Source organism: Crocuta crocuta, unplaced genomic scaffold, assembly GCF_008692635.1.
Source record: "Crocuta crocuta isolate KB4526 unplaced genomic scaffold, BGI_CrCroc_1.0 scaffold25, whole genome shotgun sequence".
Classification (NCBI taxonomy): Eukaryota; Metazoa; Chordata; class Mammalia; order Carnivora; family Hyaenidae; genus Crocuta; species Crocuta crocuta.
Window position 1 is genome coordinate 15586517 of NW_027532015.1, and position 7708 is coordinate 15594224.

The 7708-nt window shown below is 44.3% G+C and overlaps 1 pseudogene; it reads left to right on the forward strand.

Moving 5' to 3' along the window:
* The window catches only part of LOC144241424 (forkhead box protein K2-like), a 93557-nt pseudogene extending 86390 nt beyond the window's left edge, over positions 1–7167 (forward strand).
* The last annotated feature ends 541 nt before the right edge of the window (positions 7168–7708 follow it).

The window sequence follows — 7708 nt, forward strand, 5'->3', positions numbered from 1 at the left end:
AATTATGACCTTGTTATTGTCTTCATTTGGAGAGTAAGTATGGCTTTATGAGTACATATGGGTGACAAGTTGATAGGGAATGAACTTGCAATTGTTAAGTGTCAACTTGACTGAGCCACAGGGTGCCCTGATATTTGGTAAGAAATTATTCTGGTGTTTTTGGATGACTTTAACATTTAAATAGAGAGTCTGAGTAAATTAGGCTCTTTATGTGTCTCTAATAGACTCTCTAATGTGGGTGGGTCTCATCCAACCCATTGAAGGCCTAAATAGAACTAACTGGCTCAGTTTAAGAGAATTCCTCCTGCCAGACTGCCATTGAGCTGGGACATCAGTTTTCTCCTTCCATCAAACTCAAATTCAAACATCAACTCTTCTAGGTCTTGAGCTTGTCATCCTTCAGACTAGAATTATTACACCATCATCTCTTCTGGTCTTGGGCCTTTGGACTCAAACTGGAACTGGAACTATACCATTAGCTCTCCTAAATCTCCAGCTTGCTGACAGCAAATTTTGGAACCTGTCAGCTTCCAGGATCACATGAGCTAATTCCTTATAAAAAACCAACAGAATATATATGTATTACATGTAAAATTTCATATATATCCTATTGATTCTGATTCTCTTGTAGAATCCCAATACATGGATTTTCAGGGTTGGTTAATTCAGTAGCACAGAAGTATTAAGGACCAGATTCTTGCCCCCTTCTCATTCTGCCATCTTAGCATCCTGCTTATCAGCTTATGCTGGTTCCTCTCATGGCCAATGTGGCTGCAGCAGCTGTAGACCACTTCCTCATCCAGCTACAACCAGAGTCAGAATAATGTTACTGTTTTTTTAAACATGTTTCTTTTTAAAAACAAGTCTATCTGAGAAGTAACCCCAGCAGACTTCCCCTCATCAAAAGATGAAATGAAAATTGGCCAGAAAGATCACATGCCTCTTCTTAATCCAGTCTCTGGAGAACACAATAAAATTATGATAATTGGCTAAGAATAATAAGATTTATCTTCTTGCGACAAGGCTTCTGAGTCACTTTTCCATAGCCAATGGCTACACAGCAGGTGAACAACTGGGTAAGTTTTAACAGCAAGAAAGAAGGGGGAAACAGGCTTGAAAACAAACACCAGGATCTGCTATAACTATCCTGCCCTAGGAGAGTCCTCCATTTTCATGGAGATGGGAAGTTTGAATTTTCCTAATGGTTCTAAACCTCAAAATCAGATTTTCCTGCTAAGTGATTAAGAGCTGTAGGATAATAAGAGTTCACAGCCCAGGTTTCTTCACTCACCTCCTCCCATCCCACCCCCAGATATAGATGTCAAGAACCCTCCCCAATAAACTTCTCATATACAAATCTCAGGCTCTATTTTCTGGAAACTCCAGCCTGCTCAGGAGTAGACCGCAGAGGGGACTGGGACAGTTGATGGGATATTCAGGTGTACTCTTCTAGTAGAGACTGCGCTCTGATAGCTTCTCCAGAGCAGGAATTGTATCTGCGGTGAAATATATTACAACTTCTATAAATTCTGTTTGTCTTAATTGGTATATAAAAGTTCAAATTTAAGATCAAAATTTTTCAGAGCACCTGGGTGGCTCAGTCAGTTAAGCTTCCGACTTCAGCTCAGGTCATGATCTCACAGTTCGTGGGTTTGAGCCCTGCATCAGGCTCTGTGCTGACAGCTCAGAGCCTGGAGCCTGTTTCAGATTCTGTGTCTCCCTCTCTCTCTGACCCTCCCCTGCTCATGTTGTCGCTCTCTCTCTCTCTCTCTCTCAGAAATAAAAAACAATTAAAATTTTTTTTAAAAAATCAAAATTTTTCCTAGCTATGGAGATAGATACATTTTAAAAATAAATAAATAAATAGCTGTTTAAAAAAAGCACACAAGTAGATTTCTAAGGAAAACCTTCAAGCAAAGGATTTGCAAATGTTATTCTTTTCTTCCTTTGTGCTGATATCTTTCATAAAAAGTCATGGCCACCTTTGCATAAATTGCTTTAAAAACAATGATCAAAATATATTAGATTCATCTGTTCCCATCAGAAGGAAACATCATTTCCAGGCAGTGTCTAGGATTTCAGAACCCATTTGGAGGTTTTTTCCAAAGGATCTCCCATAAACAACACCTATAGAATGCAAGGCACAGTCTTGAAGATACAAAAAGGAGTAAGCTATATTGCCTTAAGGAGCTTATACCCTAGTGGAGTATAAAGAGAAGTGGAAAAAAGTAGTGTGATAAATGTATGAGGGGTCAGGGTATTATGTGATGACCCATCATGTCACCTCATTCAGCCTACATAATAGGACAGGCTTATCAGGAGTAAGTCAGAAGTGCACTTAGCGGAAGATACGCTTGCAAGGCGGAAGGGAGTTCCTGGAAGAGAGGAACATATGCATAGAACTACATAAAGAGCAAGCAGGAATCATTCTAAAAATTGAAAGTATTAGTACTATATTCCCAGCACCCATATCAGTGCCCAGCAAATGATGAATTCTCAATCAGTATTTGCTAGGTAGATGAGTGAACAAATGAAATAGTTGCACTCAGTTGACACACGGAATATAAGGAAGGAAAGGATTAAGCAATGATGTTGGAAGAGTACATGAAGAGTCTTCCTAATATGTCAACTTTACTCTAAAAGATATGGAAAACTTAAAAATTGAAGCATGGTGTGTAGGAGCAGAGCTGCTGAGAGTCATACACAGAATAGATTTAGAGGCATAATTGAGGTGGGGGGTTTAGTAAAGAGACCATCACGGAATCCAGGAAAGAAATAGCAGGGACTTGAGAAAAAGCAACAGAAACAGAGAAATTGTAAAAATCAATGAATCATGGAGATAGTTTCAAAGTAGTATGAGCAAGTCTTGGGTAACATTTTGGATGTGACGTTTGGTGAGATACAAACATTATTTGCTTTGAAAAATCTTGGGAATTTTACTGGCCATTTAGTGTCCATCATATAGTATCAGTCACTTGTCTGAACTGAACCTATCTCTAAAAGAGAAACCTTCACAAAGTCATTATAATCCCCAATAGTACCATATATTCTCTGGTTTTCTCTGTTACAACCCTTTCCATTTCCATGGTAACCTATGTAATAGAGAGATAAAATAAAGAAATACTTCTGATATCTCTATTTATCAGGGATCTTGTTTTTCTTTGATGTTTCAAAAAATCATTCCTGGCACCAAATTATAATTACTTTGTAGAAATAACAAGTCAACTGAATATTACCAAAGAAGGAAACACATTTTTTGTACCATTCTCAATCTATATTCTTTCTCAGGGGTAGCTGTAGCTAAACCCCAAACTAAGATATTTACAGAACTTAATCATGTTCACAAGAATAGTAAGCTGGAATTATACAGAAGCAACAGGAAGGCCACACTGGCCACTCTGTGTTGTGCCACCTTGAAGACATGACCACAGGTAGTAAAAACAATGGGAGAAAGAAAAATATGAAAGTTCTGTTCTTTTCCAAGTTCACTTCAGTTGTTCTGTTTCAATATTAGATCTTCTTATGATTAACACCAGCCTTCTAGAGTCAGTCTCCAAAATCTACCATCTTAATTTTTTGATATTCCTACATAGTGTCATTCATCAATAAGCTTGAGATACAGCAGGAGAAAACTACTTTCAAAAATGGTATAACATGAGATAGAATAAAGTATCATCATCATTACATTAGTCAATATTACCTACTTTTCTCACAGAGAGGTTCACTGTAAGATGTAGAGTAAAAGAGGAAGAATAAAACTTTCCAACCCTAGTCCCAAGGCTAATCTTATCTGTGTTAATATTTTCATTCCATGTGTTAAAAATTTATATTAAGTGAAGTTGAAACATCTGGGGTATCAGGCACCAGGTGGCATTATCAAGCAGAAGTGTGTCACATCCATTCAAAGCAGTGAGACCTGCCCACAGCATAAGACTGAACCCTACAGCATGTCTTCCTTGTGCCTTGCCTTGTCTGTCTTGCTGAATCCTATTATGTGGATCCCATTTTGGGTTTCTAGTCTCTTCTATTTGACCACTGGCATCGCCCCTTCAATAACAGTAATTGTCTCTGAAATCTACCACATTGACATTTTCCCCTTATATTAAGGTTAAGGACAGCAGCAGATCTCCAGGATTGACTACCAGGTGCCCCATGTCTGGTGTTGATAAAGTTTGTGCAGTACATGCTTTTAGGACCCATTAGTGAACCATGGAAAATATACACATTAAGATTGGGCATTCAAAATTGGATTGTGATAATAGCTAAAACATGGAAAGAGCCTAAGTATCCATCCACGGACGAATGGATCAAGAAGATGTGGTTTATCTATACCATGGAATACTACATGGCAATGAGAAACAATGAAATCTGGCCATGTGTAGCAACATGGATGGACCTTGAGGGTGTTATGCTTAGCAAAATACATCAGGCGGAGAAGGACAAATATCATATGTTTGCAAGTATAGGAGGATTAGGAGGAACTTAACGGAGGACCATGGGGGAGAAGAAGGGGGGAAATGGTGGGGGAAAGGGAGAGAGGCAAACCATGAGAGACTCTTGAATGCTGAGAAACAAACTGAGGACTGATGGATGTGGGGGGGAGGGGGGAGATGGGCATGGAGTAGGGCACTTGTGGGGATGAGCACTGGGTGTTATATGGAAACCAATTTGACAATAAACTATTTGTAAACAAAACAAAACAAAACAAAAAACAAAATTGGATTGTGATAAAGGTTACCCAATGTATAAATTTGCTAAAAATCATGAAACTGTACACTGGGAATAGGTGAGTCTTATGATATGTAAATTATACCTTAGAAAAGCGTAAAAGAATAAGTTTGGTCAGATAATGGAAGTAGGTAACACAAGCTTGGATTGACACTGAACCCCACAAAAAAATAAGTAAATATAGATGGTACTATTATCATGACAAGGCCTGACCACACAGAAAATCAGTACATTGGGGCAAATCACAGGATCTGTTAGTTACATCAGTTCCCAGTTATGGGAAGATTGAGGAATTATTAAGAACCCAATAAAGGTTAGCATTGTTGTTGGTGTTGATGCATAGTTAATGTTGGGATCCCAATGCTTCCCAGTTGCTGGGAAGAGCATTGCAGCAAGGAATTTACATTTGGGGCTTTAGTATGTAAACCAACTCTGTTTAATTTAAGGACACAAAAAATGACTTCTTACAAAGGTATGAAGTCATTTACAGAATCAAACAATAAAGCATTGGATAGAATATTGAAAGAACCAGGACAGGGCCAGTGGCCTGGTGCAGCTCTCAGTTCCACAGTGAGACTGGGTGGGCCATGGCGCACATGTAAGGTCTTGAGTTCAGTACCTAACAAAGTGCTCAGTGACCATGGGGCCCAACTCAGCCCAGGACCCAGAGGACATGAGCTTTGGTCACTGACGCTTCACCCTGCAGTACCACCTCCAGACTTTCATGCCCCCAGGCAGCAGTGGCCAGGACAGCGCTGCTCAAAGCTGTCCTCATAGCCCAGGCCCCAAGCCTGTGGTGACTTCCACCTGCACTGCGTCCTCCAGAAGCACGTTCATAGACTGTCTATTCAGCAAGAAGAGGGAGAAATGGGAGGTGCCGAGTCCCCAGCGAAATCGGAGCAGGCCCACATCTCACCCCTGATCATCGACATTCCAGACATGGTGACCCCCCTCGCCTCTGGCTTTGGGAACCATCAGTGCTGCAAACTGGCCCATCCAGCCCCTGGGGAGTACAAAACCTGCAGCAGAATACCATCTGACTTCGATCTAATGGCCCACAACTCACAGCCAGAAAATGAATAGGAAGCTTCTGGTATAGACAGCCTTGAGCATGATGCAAAGCCATCTTATTTCTGTGCCCAAATAACCATACAAGCAATTATGATGTTTCCTGATAAACCCTCCCCCTACATGGCATTTATATGCACATCACTAAAAATTATCCATACAAGGGCAAGCCGAATTCAAGTGGCCACGATGTCTCTCTGAGTTGTTATTGCATCAAAGTACCAGGTTCCCAGGAAGAACCAGGCAACGGCTTATTCTGGAGAATAATCCCGCCTCTGAAAACAAACTGGTTGAGTCGGTTTTTAGGAAAGGACGGCCTAGGACGCACCTTGCTTCAGAACCCCCCTGGGACCTCTCTCAGAAGTGCTCCGGCCTCTCCCAAACCCGCTGGAGACTATCCTCACAACAGTGGTGCCCAGACCACCGCCCCTGGCCTCGCCCAGCCCCGGGAGCCCATTGGTTCAAGGGTAAAATTCACGGGCCTGGAGCCTGAGCCTGGCACCTCCCGCCACTACGGGCCTTCGTCCAGGAGGCGTGGGCAGCCCGGAGCGCACCAGGCTCGCCTCTGTCTACTCTGCCCGTCCTAATGGCCCTGCAGTGGCAGGCCCTGTCACCTCCACTGTCGCAGCCCCCGTGACCACCTCCACCTCCCAGGAGTCTGCTGCGCAGACGGTTCGCACCCTCCACCGGATCCCTATGGTGCCCGTCACCAGCGTGGCCCGCCTGGCCCCAGTGAACGCGTATGCTGTCCCCTGGCGGGTCACATGGTCACGCAGGCGGCCGTGCAAGCCCCTCCTAAGCCAGAGCCTCAAGACCTGTGTGAAGACCACAAAGAAGGAAAAGTGAAAGTAGAACCTATTCCTGCGGTTAGCCATGCCACACGAGTTGCCGCTAGCTGGATCATTCCGATGGGGCAGGTCACCCCGGTGCAGACGGTCACCAGAGCACAACAGGCACCTCCAGGTCGGCGCCAGCTACCAATAAAAACTGTAAACCAAAACGGGACTCACAGGATGCCAATCTGCGCCACGGGGCACGGCCGGGTGTCCGAGGCAGTGGTGAGACACACGCGTGGGTGTCGGCGTCCCTGCCCACCGAGCGCGGGAACCGAGACCAGTCCGAGAGGGCGCCGCAGAAGCGGGTCCAGACCGCAGGCGGCGAGCGCGGGAACACTGCCGGCAGCCATGCCGGAAGACGGCGTCCAAATCGGGCCACTGGGAGAGCTTCTCTTAACATTAACGTCAACTCTGTGGTGCCAGAAGGAGACATTGTCTCCCCCACACACACTCCCCCCACATTCTCTGGGCCGGGAGAGACCCCTGCGGTTGGACTTTTCCTCAGCGCTGGAAACAAAAACGCGGGAGGCCTTGAGTTAAAGACAGAAGTCACACCTGCGCAAAGCCACACGGAAGGAAACCTACTTCCGGCAGCCTCAGCGCTGGGAAAAGGCGCGAGGTCCTGGGTCCTTCCGAGTGGGCGCAACGCTTGGTGCAAGCTGACCTGCCAGGACCTCGCGGGGGCCACCCCGCCACCCTCAGCGGACCCGTGGGCGGGGCACTGTCGGTAAGACAGTATTTTGTGGTTCACGTGTGGAAGTAGACTATTTCGAAGAGTACTTTCTTTACAAAATGGGGGTGGGGAGGGCTTTGACCTTTCAAATCACTCCATTTTCTACCCTGGAATCTCACAGGACCTTTCGCGTGGATTTCATTTGGGGGAAAGAAACTGCAGTTTTGTTTGGTTTTGTCTGTTTCCAGCCTACGAATGATTTCCTTTGGTCTGTCCTGTTAAAGTTCAGATGGAATTACTTGATGACATCTGCAAGTTTTCTTGTTAGAGCGGGTGCCTCATGTATTTAATCCACCGCCATTTCAGTGCGTAAGGGTGGCGGGACAGACCGGACAGAGACCTC